Source organism: Amblyraja radiata, chromosome 31 (assembly GCF_010909765.2).
Source record: "Amblyraja radiata isolate CabotCenter1 chromosome 31, sAmbRad1.1.pri, whole genome shotgun sequence".
Classification (NCBI taxonomy): domain Eukaryota; kingdom Metazoa; phylum Chordata; class Chondrichthyes; order Rajiformes; family Rajidae; genus Amblyraja; species Amblyraja radiata.
In genome coordinates this window covers 14,208,627-14,221,993 of record NC_045986.1, presented here as the reverse complement: position 1 = coordinate 14,221,993, position 13,367 = coordinate 14,208,627, and the positions used below count along the sequence as shown (strand labels likewise).

General features: G+C 43.0%; 1 protein-coding gene across 3 annotated transcripts in view; it reads right to left on the bottom strand.

Moving 5' to 3' along the window:
• Nucleotides 1–13,367, bottom strand: part of LOC116990326 (tyrosine-protein phosphatase non-receptor type 11-like) — a 102,452-nt gene that overhangs the window by 47,557 nt on the left and 41,528 nt on the right. The window lies entirely within an intron of this gene.

Below are 13,367 nucleotides of genomic sequence, written 5' to 3'. Positions count from 1 at the left end.
AGTTCCGCCTCAGCTGCTTTAATGCCTCCCACATTGAAGCAGTAGAAAAACAAGCATATAAGAATTCTATGCCACAATTCAACAATGCTGTGACTGGAAAAGTAGTAATTGCACTATTTACACATAAACCGGCATTTTTTCTGGTCTGTGACCTTTGCTTGGCTTTCTAGAGCGCTAATGAACTGTGTGGCATCCTGGTACTCGTTCCAAAATGATGATATAATCTTTGCATGAAAGTTCACCCATTACAGTGCCTTTGTTCCAATACAACAGCAATTTCATACAAGAGGGCCTTCACTCACTGGAGAATGATTCATTCTGGACCAAGTCTTTGGCTCAACAGCTCAGATTTAGTCATTGCACTTCACCTTTGAACTAACTAGTCTACCCCATCAATAGAATCATGTACGGTGAACTGAAGACTTGTTCCTGTGGTTGTGGGGATTTCAGTTTTCATGGGTGACTCTAATCTACATATAGATTGGGCCAATCAAAATGGTAGCAGCACTGAGGAGAAGGATTTCCAGGAATGTATCCGGGACTGGGTATGCGGGACTGGGTATGCGGGACTGGGTATGCGGGACTGGGTATGCGGGACTGGGTATGCGGGACTGGGTCCATCGACTGGGTATGCGGGACTGGGTCCATCCTAGACTGGGTCCATCCTAGACTGGGTCCATCCTAGACTGGGTCCATCCTAGACTGGGTCCATCCTAGACTGGGTATTGGGTAATGAGGAAGGATTAGTTAACAATCTTGTTGTGCAAAGCCTGTTGGGCAACAATTACCATAATTTGTTGCCAATTATGGTCATTGTTGCCCAACAGGCTTTGCACAACAAGATTGTTAACTAATCCTTCCTCATTACACAATACCCAGTCTAGGATATACCCAGTCCCGTATACCCAGTCCCGCATACATTCCTGGAAATCCTTCTCCTCAGTGCTGCTACCATTTTGATTGGCCCAATCTATATGTAGATTAAAGTCACCCATGAAAACTGAAATCCCCACAACCACAGGAACAAGTCTTCAGTTCACCGTACATGATTCTATTGATGGGGTAGACTAGTCACCCCTCCTTTCAACATCTCCACTGACCTCCTTACCCCTCCTCCACACTGCTTCCTCTCCCAGTTTGACCTGGTCACCCCTATTGAAATCTCCAAACTCATCAGCTCTTCCAAACCCACTACCTGCTCCCTCGACCCTCTCCACACTCCCCTGCTGAAGTCCTGCCTCCCCGTTCTCTGCCCCTACCTCATTAATCTCTTCAACTCCTCATTGTCCCAAGGAATTGTCCCCTCCGCTTTCAAAACTGCTGCTGTTACACCAATCTTAAAGAAACCTGGTCTTGATCGAGTCTGAAGAAGGGTTTCGGCCCGAAACGTCGCCTATTTCCTTCGCTCCATAGATGCTGCTGCACCCGCTGAGTTTCCCCAGCAATTTTGTGTACCTTCTGGTCTTGATCCCTCCTCTCTCATTAACTACCGCCCAATCTCAAACCTCCCCTTTCTTTCAAAAACCCTGGAGCGTATCTTTGCGTCGCAACTTCATTCCCACCTCCTTGCGTATAACCTACTTGAACCCCTCCAATCTGGCTTTTGCCCCCTCCATAGCACAGAAACTGCTCTCCTCAAAGTCCTCAACGACCTCCTCACCTCTGCTGACACTGGTTCCCTCAACATCCTCATCCTCCTCGACCTGAGCGCAGCCTTCGATACAGTGAACCATAACATCCTGCTCACCAGACTCAAAGACCTCGGCATTGAAGGCTCTGCACTCAGCTGGCTCCGTTCCTACCTTCCCAACAGATCCCACTTCATCTCTCTCCACAACCACACCTCTGCTACAGCCACAGTCACTCAAGGCGTTCCCCAAGGCTCCATACTCGGCCCCCTCCTCTTCATCATCTACATCCTCCCCCTTGGTCAGATACTCCGCCACTTCAACCTGGACTTCCACTGTTACGCTGATGACACCCAGATCTACCTCGGCACCAAATCCCCCCACAACACCCCCCCCCCCCCCCCTCTCCCATATTTGTCAGCTATAAAAACCTGGATGCAACATAATTTCCTCAAACTCAACAGCGATAAGACAGAATTCCTCCTCATAGGCTCCAAAGCCACACTCAGCAAAATCAATAACCCCACTCTCACCATCGACGGCACCACTGTCTCCCCATCTCCCCAGGCCCGCAACCTTGGCGTGATCTTTGATTCCACCCTCTCCCTTGAGCCTCACATCCGCCATGTCATTAAAACCTCCTTCTTTCATCAACCGACTCCAACTGGTCCAGAACACAGCCGCCCGACTCATCACCCACACCAAATCCTGGCATCACATCGCTCCAGTCCTCAAACAACTTCACTGGCTTCCCATCTCTCACCGGATCAACTACAAAATCCTGATCCTCACCTACAAAGCCCTCCACCATCTGGCCCCCCCATATCTCACTGATCTCCTCTCCCCCTACCAACCCTCACGGTCCCTCAGATCCACATCAGCCGGTCTCCTCTCCATCCACAAGTCCAACCTCCGCAGTTTTGGGGACAGAGACTTCTCCAGGGCAGCTCCCAGGCTCTGGAACTCCCTCTTCTAACTGATCCGCAATTCCGTGTCCCTCACCATCTTCCAGTCCCGCCTCAAGACCCATCTCTTCACCTCTGCCTATCCTTAGCCCCATGTCCCCCTCCCTTTTCATCTGTGCCTCATATTGTGTTTTGTATTGAATTCTGTCTTTACTTTGTGTACTAGTCATGTCTCTACTATTTATTTCATTCCCCTTACATGTTTTTCCTCTACCTGCTAAATTTTTGTAAGGTGTCCTTGAGACTCTTGAAAAGCGCCCATAAATAAAAAAAATTATTATTATTATTATTATTAATATGGTGGAATTCTGCATTAGGATGGAGGAAAGTGACACGGTTAATTCAGAGACTAGGGTCCTGAACTTAAAGAAAGGAGACTTGAAGGTATGAGACGGGAATTGGCTAGGATAGATGGGCAAATTATACTTAAAGGGTTGGCGGTGGAGATGCAATGGCAAAGATTTAAAGACCGCATGGACAAACTCCAAAAATTGTTCTGGCGAAAAAATAAAACGGGGAAGACGGCTCAACCGTGGCTAACGAGGGAAATCAAGGATAGTGTTAAATCCAAGGAAAATACATAAATTGGCCTGAGGAAGAAGCAAACCGAAGGACTGGGAGAAATTTAGAACTCAGAGGACGCCAAAGGGGTTAATTAAGAGGCGGAGAAAGAGCACGAAAGAAAGCTTGCGGGGAATACAAAAACTGACTCTAAAAACTTTTTTGTAAAAATGAAAAGGCTAGTGAAGACAAATGTAGCTCCCTTACAATCAGGGACTGGTGAATTTGTAATAGAAAGAAGAAATGGCAGAACAGTTAAACGAAACATAGAAAATAGGTGCAGGAGGAGGCCATTCATTCTGAAACATGCAGTAGAAACATATTTATGTTTTTGCCATTTTGAACTTTAAAATCATCGCAGTCACGCTCCCACTTGCCAGCCGTGACTGGGCAGATGGGGGTGGGTTGTCGTTACTCGCGTCACAACGGGGATCTCTGGCAGCACAACGGGAACCCCTCAGTCGCGCCTGAGCAGTTGGAGGCTATGGGTCAGTGGTGGAATATTGCAGTGGGGGGGCCCAACGGATCCGCAACTGGTCTCGTTCATTCTAATATCCTACCAATTCTCCTTTGATCATATTGTTGATTAAGAGGCAATTGACGGCAGCTAATTTAGCTTACCAACATGCTTTTTCTTTTGGATGCTGGAGGAAACTGCAGCATGCAATAGAAACCCACATGGTGACAAGGAGAAAGTGTAACACAGACAGCTTGCTAGGTCATGATGAGACCTGGGGATGTGAGGCAGCATTGCTCACTGCTACACCTTCATCCCACTCTTGTCCTAATACCTGCTTAACTGTCCATGGTTGAATGTGATATGGATGCAATGATTTGACTGGATCAACCATTCAGGGATTTGCTGTCTTTTTTTTTTTTAAACCAGCATCTGCAGTTCATTGTTTCTAAATCTTGTTCTAGATGAATTTGAGCTTGTAATGTTTTGTTGGAGCTGGATTCATCCAGGCAAGTGTGGCAGTGTGGTTCACACTTCTGAACCGTGCTTTGTTGAAAGCAAAAAGGCTACGTGTCAGGTAGTGGACCACTTGCCACAGGATACCCAGCTCATCACCTGCTCTTCAGAATAAAAGGACATACCTGAAGAAAGGAGATGAGGAATTTCTTTAGTTAGAGGGTGGTGAAAATGTGGAATTCATTACCACAGATGGCTGTGGAAGCCCAGTCATTAGGTTTTTATGAGGTGGAGATTGACAGAATTTTGATTGCTAAGGGTGTCAAGGATTATGGGGAGAAGGCAGGACAATGGGGTTGAGAGGGGAAATATAGATCAGCCATGATTGAATAGCAGAGTAGACCCAATGAGCTAAATGGCCTAATTCTGTGCCTATGACATGGCCAGTTTATTTATGTGTCTGTTCTCTAATTGATTTTCTGGTCAATGTCTCCCACAACTCACCCCCCTCCACTGGCCCATGATATTTTGGTTGGGTACAATTCTACAGCTGATGGTGGCCAACAATGTCCACCTTTCATGGATGCCAATGTTGATCTGATGGACCTGATCAGTTTTTAATCTCATTAGCTTCAAGCAATGTGATTGTCCTTGTCCTCATTGTGAAAACTATGTTTATGACATAGTTAATAATAATCAGCATAGGAAATTAAAAGTCAAGATGTAAATCATAATTGTCAAGTTATTATTGCAATGTACATATTCCCTATCTCTCCCTTTTTTTATTCAGAGTCATAGAATGATACAGCATGGAAACAGGCCCTTCGGCCCTACTTGCCCACACCGGCCAACATGTCCTAGTTACACTAGTCCCACCTGCCTGCATTTGGTCCATATCCCTCCAAACTTATATTATCCATGTACCTGTCTAACTGTTTCTTAAATGTTGGGATAGGCCCTGCGTCAACAACCTCCTCTAGCAGCTTGTTCCAAACACCCACCACCCTTTGTGTGAAAAAGTTGCCCCTTAGATTCCTATTAAATCTTTTCCCCTTCACCTTAAACTTGCGTCCTCTATTCCTTCTATCCCTTTATTTTAAGTTGTAATGATTCCCCTTTGTTTAGTTTAGTTTAGAGATACAGCGTGGCAACAGGCCCTTCGGCCCACCAAGTTCGCACCGACCAGCGACCCCCAAACACTATCACTACCCTACACACACACACTAGAGACAATTTACATTTATATCAAGCCAATTAACCTACAAACCTGTACATCTTCGGAGTGTGGGAGGAAGCCGAAGATCTCGGAGAAAACCCACGCAGGTCATGGGGAGAATGTACAAGCTCCATACAGACGACACCCATGGTCAGGATCAAACCTGGGTCTCTGGCGCTGTAAGGCAGCAATTCAACCGTTGTGCCACCATGCCACTCTTTACTACTTGATCTAACTGCTAATGTAAAATTGGTTAGCTCTGGTTAATGTAAAACTGTTCAGCACGCAACAAAAGCTTTTCACTGTATCTTGGCACACGTGACAATAAATAAAATTAAAATTAGCCCAAATGTGGTGTCAAGCCAATTCATTTTAATTTCATGTCACATAAGAGACAACATTTTAAACCCATAATTATATTCTATTATTTTAATTATTATTTTAAACAAATGTTAATGCATATAGGTTTGCAAAATAAATACATATTCAGCATTAAAACTGCATAACTGAAAAATGTACCTGGCCTGAAGTCTCTTTGAACTAATCTACAATATTGATATTCCTACCACTAAAACCACAGACCACATATTTAATTGAATTCACATACTACACTTCAAATAAGCATGAAGCTGCACAATGCAGTGCCCATCAGTGTAGCAGTCTGCTCCTCAATGCCAGAACTAGAGCAACAGCTTTATAGATAACCAGTTTAAAAAAAAAAAAAATGATCAGCCACATTTACTATCTGATACTTGCACAGTTCTACGAATCAAAAGTGCCCAGCTGTTTAATTTTCCAATCCTAACACATTCAGAAAATACCAGCTGGATATGTAATCAAAATAGACATTGGACCGATTTTTGAAAATGTACAAATATTGACAGATGGTTCAAATATTATCTCCCTATCCCAGGGACAACAATTAACTTCAATTATTGCATTTAACTATTCATAGAAACACAGAAAGCAGGAACAGGGCATGCAGTCCTTCAAGCCTGCTCTGCTATTCAATAGGACCCTCGCTACTCATACAAATTCAGTCCCCACTCCAGCTTTCTCCCCATATCCCTTAATCCCTTTAATCATATGAACTCTGTCCTACCCCCTTGAATATATCTAATGATTTGCCTCCAGTGTGTTGTGGTAAAGAATTCACCACTCCCTGGGAGAATAAATTGCTCCTCAGTCTTAAATGCTCTGCCCCTCATCCTTATTCTGTGACCCCTGGTCATAAGGTCTGTGATCGGAGCAGAATTAGGCCATTCGGCCCATCAAGTCTACTCCGTCATTCAATCATGGCTGATCTATCTCTCCCTCCTAACCCCATTCAACTGCCTTCTCCCCATAACTTGGCACCTGTACTAATCAAGAATCTATCTCTGCCTCAAACATGTCCACTGACTTGGCCTCCACAGCCTTCTGTGGCAAAGAATTCCACAGATTCACCACCATCTGAATTTTTTTTTTAAATAAAAAAATCTGCCTCATCTCCTTTTAAAAAGAATTAACTCTGAGACTGTGTCCTCTAGTCCTAGACGAGTGGAAACATCCTCTCCACATCCACTCTATCCAAGCCTTTCACTATTCGGTACTTTTCAATTAGGTTCCCCCTCATTCTTCTATACTCCTGTGAGTACAGGCCCAGTGCCGGCAAATGCTCATCATAGGCTAACCTGCTCATTCCTGGGATGATTCTTGTAAACTTCTGGACCCTCTCCAGAGCCAGCACATCCTTCCTCAAATATGGTGCCCAAAATATTCCAAATGTGGCCTAACCAGTGCCTTACAGAGCCTGGTCCCACATACCCTGTCAGCAGGAACATCCCTCCTGGTTATGGGGTAATCTAGGCCCATGAGAGTTTTGTCGGCTTCCATGTGATCTCCTTTGAACCTAAACCCTGATCGATCTGCCCCTCATAAGTCATGCCTTTGCAGAAATCAATCTGGTGAACCTTTGCTGGATAGCCTAGATTGCAAGAACATCCTTTCTAGGATAGGAAAGGTTTGGAGGGATATGGGCCAGTTGCAGGCAAATGGCAACCTGGCCTGGACAAGGTGGGTCTGTTTCCGTGCTGTATACCTCTATGACTCGGAACATCGTTCCTCAGATAAGAAGATCAAAGCTACAGTCTGACAAAGGCCCTATACCATTGCCAAAAAAAAATAATTTTTAAAAATCCCCCTTTTATACTCAAATCCTCACACTGAAAAGGTCAGGTCCATCATTTTCTACATATTCCAAATGTATTAAATAGTTACGCTTATGCTTGACACATAATGGGGAATGTTGACAGAATGGAGAGGAAGTACAATTAGATAAATTAGACTTTAACTTCAGGCCACGTGAATTTATTTTCCACCGTTCCATTGTCTTCTACCAGCCACTGAAGGGAAAATGAAACACACACAACAGGTCACACTGCATCTGCAAGGGTAGAAACATTCCAGTTTAATTTAGCTACTGCATGGAAACAGGCCCTTCAGCCCACCGTGTCTGCGCCGTACAGCGATAACCACACACTAACACTAGCCTATACACATTAGGGACAATTAACGATACCAAGCAAATTATCTTAGAAACCTGTATGTCTTTGGAGTGTGGGAGGAAACCGGGGATTCCGGAGGAAACCCATGCAGTTCACAGGGCGAATGTACAAATTCCATACAGACAGCAAGCGTTGTCAGGATCGAACCCGGGTCTCTAGCGCTGTTAGGCAGCAACTCTACCACTGCGCCACCGTGCCTCCCACCATGATCTTTCATCAAAACTGAAATGTAGCATGTTTGATGATGCAAAGAAAGGGGAGATAACAAAAACAATCGTTTGGAGGGCAAGAGAGATTAAATGAAACACTGAAGCTGGGTGAAATAAGTGGTAAAGGTATAACTGAATAACAAAAAGTAGGTCTGGAAAAGTTGTATATATTTATATATGTGAAATGTGAAACTGTGTGAACTTACTGGCAGAAAGGAGGAGATTAAAAATTACACGTTCGAACTGTGAGAAACAAAGGTTGCGGGCTTTGAGTGAAAAACAAGCTGGAGCAACTCTGCCTTTCAGGCAGCATCCAAGGAGGGAAATGGAAAGAAGACATTCTAGGACAGGACACTTCAAGATTTCCCTCTACAGATGCTGCCTATATTGTAGGTATGTTGCAAAGCCTACCTGAAGCGTCGTTGAAAATCTGCCGTTGTGGGTGTGCGCGATTTTGGCGCCGTTTAGAGGGGGCGGGTTTAAAACGCGATTTTCTCTAAGCTGTTCCAATCGAAAATGTTCAGCCTAGTTAATTATTAACGAAAAATCGCTGGAAGACCCCGTCGCAAAAGCTATTATTAGTTTTAAAGGCCTTGAATAATAGTTATAGTAGTTTAAAAATCAATCTTTAAACCCGCGACAGCCAGCAACCGCAGGGTCCCATAAAGCAAACCACAGAAGTTAGGTTGTATATTTTTACATTAAAAAGGGCTTTTAAAGATCCTTTTATACAAAGTTTAATATTGCGAGTAGCTCAATTTGGCCCCATTATATCCCGCAGTATTTTTCTCGGCATTTGGGGCACAAATCTACCGCAATGTGAACGTTCTAAACCAGCGCGTTCCACAGGGACCCACTAGAAAGCTGATTTAAAATGGACTTTAATTTGCAGCAATTGAACACTAAATTCCTTCCATTTGGCCTATAAATGAATGTAAATGAGATTTAAAAATCATGTTTTATTGTGAATTATTTGTGAATATTATTTGGACATTTAGGCTATTTAAAAATGTTAATCATTTATTAAGAAATGGATAGATGTTTAGATCTAGTAATTGAAGTCTGAAATTAGCTACAATTAGGTAACTAACTAATTATATGCTTTAATTTCAGGTCATCCAAGTAAGATTATTTTATATTTGTTTCAGAATGCTTCAATCTATGATAACTGAAAATTTCATTCAGTTCTCTTAATTTTTAAGAAAGTTATGGGCTTTTGACTGTTCACGATCACAGCTTTTTTGTAATGTCCATAGAAAATCAATAGGGAACAAGATGCTCATTTCCCAGTATGAAAATGGCCATAACTTTTTAAATACTTGAGATATGAAAGTGAATTAGGTGTCAAATTAAACTTATTTTTATGCTTTATCTGATGGGATAAATTACAGACTTGATTTTTAAAATCTCAAAATTTTGTAACATTGCTATATATTGAGTTCTTCTGGTACTTTGTTTTTTTGCTCAGGATTCCAGCATCTGCAGTCTCTATCTCCAAAGGCTGGAATTTATCTGGGATTGCTGAAATATTCATAATCGGGTGTTGTTCCTCTAACTTATTTATTACATTTCAATTACGGTGTATAGGCCGAGACAGGGAAATCAAAGGGTTGGGGAAGGTGACAGACAAATAGAAGCTCGGGATCAATGCATGTAGTCCAAATACAGCAGACACTCAATCTTGTATGTTGTTCGATTTCTTCAATGCGGAACGAATCACGCTGTGAACAATGAATGGAGTATACTGAACTGGAAGGAGGATATGTAAATCACTGTTACGCCCAAAACATGTTTCTGCTCTGCAAGGTATCAAAGGATGAGATAAAAAGGCAGGATGTGATATCTCCTGCGATTGAATCTGGAAATACAATGGTAAGGGCCACAGGCAGTAGTTGACATGGAGGAGTGAACAAGAATATCCTAAAGAGAATGTATAGGAGGAAGTATAAAGACTTATTGAGATACCATTGCATTGGAGTTGGCCGAAATGATCAAGAATGCTCCATTAAAGTTGGAGGTTTCTCACCACTCACGTTTTCAGATGCAGGAGGAGACCATTAAACCCATTGACTTCACTTGATTCTCCCATCCACCCACGAGATATGATTTAGTCACTAGCATGCTTATAAAAGTGGGAGAAACCAGAGCAACACGTGGAAACCTAATTGGCTACAGAAAGAACATACAAACTTCATACAGAAGCACGGGAAATCAGGATTGAACTCGGATCACTGGAACTGGGAGAAAGCAGCGATAGGTACAGGGCCAACGTGTCACCCAAGATGAAGATAAGGGAATCCCCATTGTTCTTGGAGAGAGAAGAAAGCAAGAGCACAGTAGTGCTGGAAATGGATCCTACAAGCTATGGTGGAGGGAACCCATGGTTGTGTAAAAAAGAGGACATAACAGAATCACCAAAGAGGAAAGTGGCATCACCAGAATGTATGTACTGAAAATAGAAGAATTGATAGAAAGGAATGGAGTTCCTATTAGATGCAGGATGTTCAAAATAGCTCTGATGACTGTTCAGATGTGAAACTTATAATCGTTACAGTAAGTCCTGTATCAGTTTAGCCGTGTGAGTTTCACACATGAAGGAAATCGATTGATCACGCCAACTGCATTATGGAGTGTTTCGTGTGGCATGTCCTGAGCTCAGGTGGCAGGTGCCTGCCCCTCTACAACAGCAAAGGGCAGAGAGATTTTAATGTAACGGCAACTGATATTCCAATAAAATCTTGACTTTTGGAACACAGAATTCCTCAGTGGAGATGTGGATTCATTTATGGGAGGCAGTGATAAGGCAGGTAGTCTCAGATGAATAGCTGTCATCGTAAGAACGTACAAAATAGAAGCAGGAGTGGGGAATTGGATCCCCGATGTCTGCTCCACCGTTCAATAAGATCATGGTTGATATTTAATCTCAGCACCACTTTCTGCAATTAACCACATATCCCTTGATATGCTTAATAATGAAACATCTATTGATCTCCATCTTCAATATGCTTATTAATTGAGTCGATAGTCCTCTGGGTGAAAACATTTCTTCACATTTTTGTTCTGAATGGCTGACTCCTTATTTTGAGATGAGACCCCACCTCGGGGAAATATAAATTGTGCATCTACCACAAAGCCCCTGAAGAAATTTGTATTTTCCAATTCTTCTGAATTCTAGAAAGCGCAGTCTGCTAATTATTTTTCCACACGTGACAAACTCTTCATTCCAAAAATAAATGTGGTGATCCTCACTGCGTTCCCTTTATCACAAGTATTTATGCCTGTATTTAGCCAGGAAGACTTGACCGATATGCATTACGCTGAATGCAGCCGTGCTCAGCCTCCGTATAATTGCAATTAAATCCTACAGTAACAATGGACTTTGCCTTCCCAATTTTTTGCTGTACCTGTACATTAACATTCTGTCAATTGCATATATACCAGGTCCTCTTCGACACCTGGGGTGCTGTCTGTACGGAGTTTGTATGTTCTCCCCATGACTGAGTGGGTTTTCCCCAGGTGCTCCAGTTTCCTCCCACACTCCAATGATGTACAGTTTTACAGGTTAATTGGCTTCGGTACAAGATTGTAAATTGTCCCTAGTGTGTAGATAAGTGCCAGTGTACAGGGATCGCTGGTCGGCTCAGACTCGGTGGGCCTAAGGGCCTGCTTTCGTGCTGTATCTCTAAACTAAATCAACATTTTTCAATCTTTCACCATTAATAAAAATACTGCCTTTAACCAAAATGGGTGATCTCACATTATATTCACGAGTAGTTGCTCTACTCAACAGCCAAAAATCTGTAGCCTCCATTTGATTTGGTATTTTGTTGGTTCACATGCTAGATCAATGGTGATTTATCATTAATGTTTATTATTAATGTTTAGTGTTTTCTGAGTCATTCGTAACTGTCACTGTATGTCATGTTGTTACTTGTGGGCGGAGCACCAAGGCAAATTCCTTGTATGTGAATACTTGGCCAATAAACTTGCTTACTTACTTATTCTGCCTGCTTTCATATTCACTTGGTCTATCTACATATTCCCTGAAGCCCTCTGCATCCTCCATGCAGCCCACATCCACACCAAATAGTAGTTTTGCATCATTATCAAATTTGGATTAAACACACTTGATCCCCTCATCCAAAGCACCATATAGATGTTGAACAGTTCAATGGTTCTTTATTGTCACTTATGCACAGCATTGAAATTCTTTTACACAACCACAAAATGCAGTCGCCACAATTTTGGCGCCATTTCAAAAAACACAACAGTCCAAAGTTCCTGGAGCTACCCCGATCCAAGTAAGCCCAACCCGACGTTCCCTCTCCTCTGTCAACCACCTCTGTGTCCCAGGGGCACCTCCTGCAGCTGACCTTGAAGGCGTGGAGGCAATACCCCAGTCCTTCTCCTACCGGCCCACTCCTCTCATCCGTTGCTACCAGCAACTCCCTCCTTGACTTTGTTCTTCGGGGCTTTGAGCTCCCCCTATACAAGGCCGCTGAGTCTTCGTTCTCGTCAACCGCCGGCTCAATCGTCGGACACTTTGGCCGCCGGGCTCTAATTTGTTCGTGGCGGCTGCTGGCTGGGTCCAGACTTGATCAGATCCAAACGGGCCACCACATCCTCTCTGACACGGTTGCGCAGTTGGAACCCCAGCACTAATCCACACACAACCCGCTGGTTACAGTTCCATTTCCAAAACTGACACCTTTGTAGGCAATCTATATTTTCTGTTCATGTCAATAAGTTACTCACATTATTGATGTCATTTTGTTTAATAATCTCGTATATCTTGATTAGTAAGGCTGTGGTTATAAGAGGTTATGGGGAGAAGGCAGGAGAATGGGGTGGAGATGGAAAGATAATCAACCATGCTTGAATGGTGGAGTAGACTCGATGGGCTGAATGGCCTAACTCTGCTCTAATGCAGTCGCTTGTATCACATCTTATCAACGCCCTTCTGTAAGTCCAAATAAACCGCATCAATTTATTCATGCTTATCCACCCTGCCAATTGCAAGTTTTTAAAAAATCAAGATGTCAAAAAAAACTACTTTTTCATAAGTCCATGTTGACAGGACCACTTCATTATCTTTTTTTTGAATGCCCTTTTATCACTTGCCTAACAATGGATTTTAATATGTTTCCACCTTGCAGTTGCTTTTCTCATCTGTATAAGCGGCTGGTATCTATTGCCCATCGAACACTATCTTCTGAAACCCCACACCTGCTTCTTTGTAGTCACATTATCCTGTTGCTTGTGACCAATGGATTCTACAGCGCTCCATCTAATGGATGTGTCAATATCCTGCCATAAAGTGATCAAATAA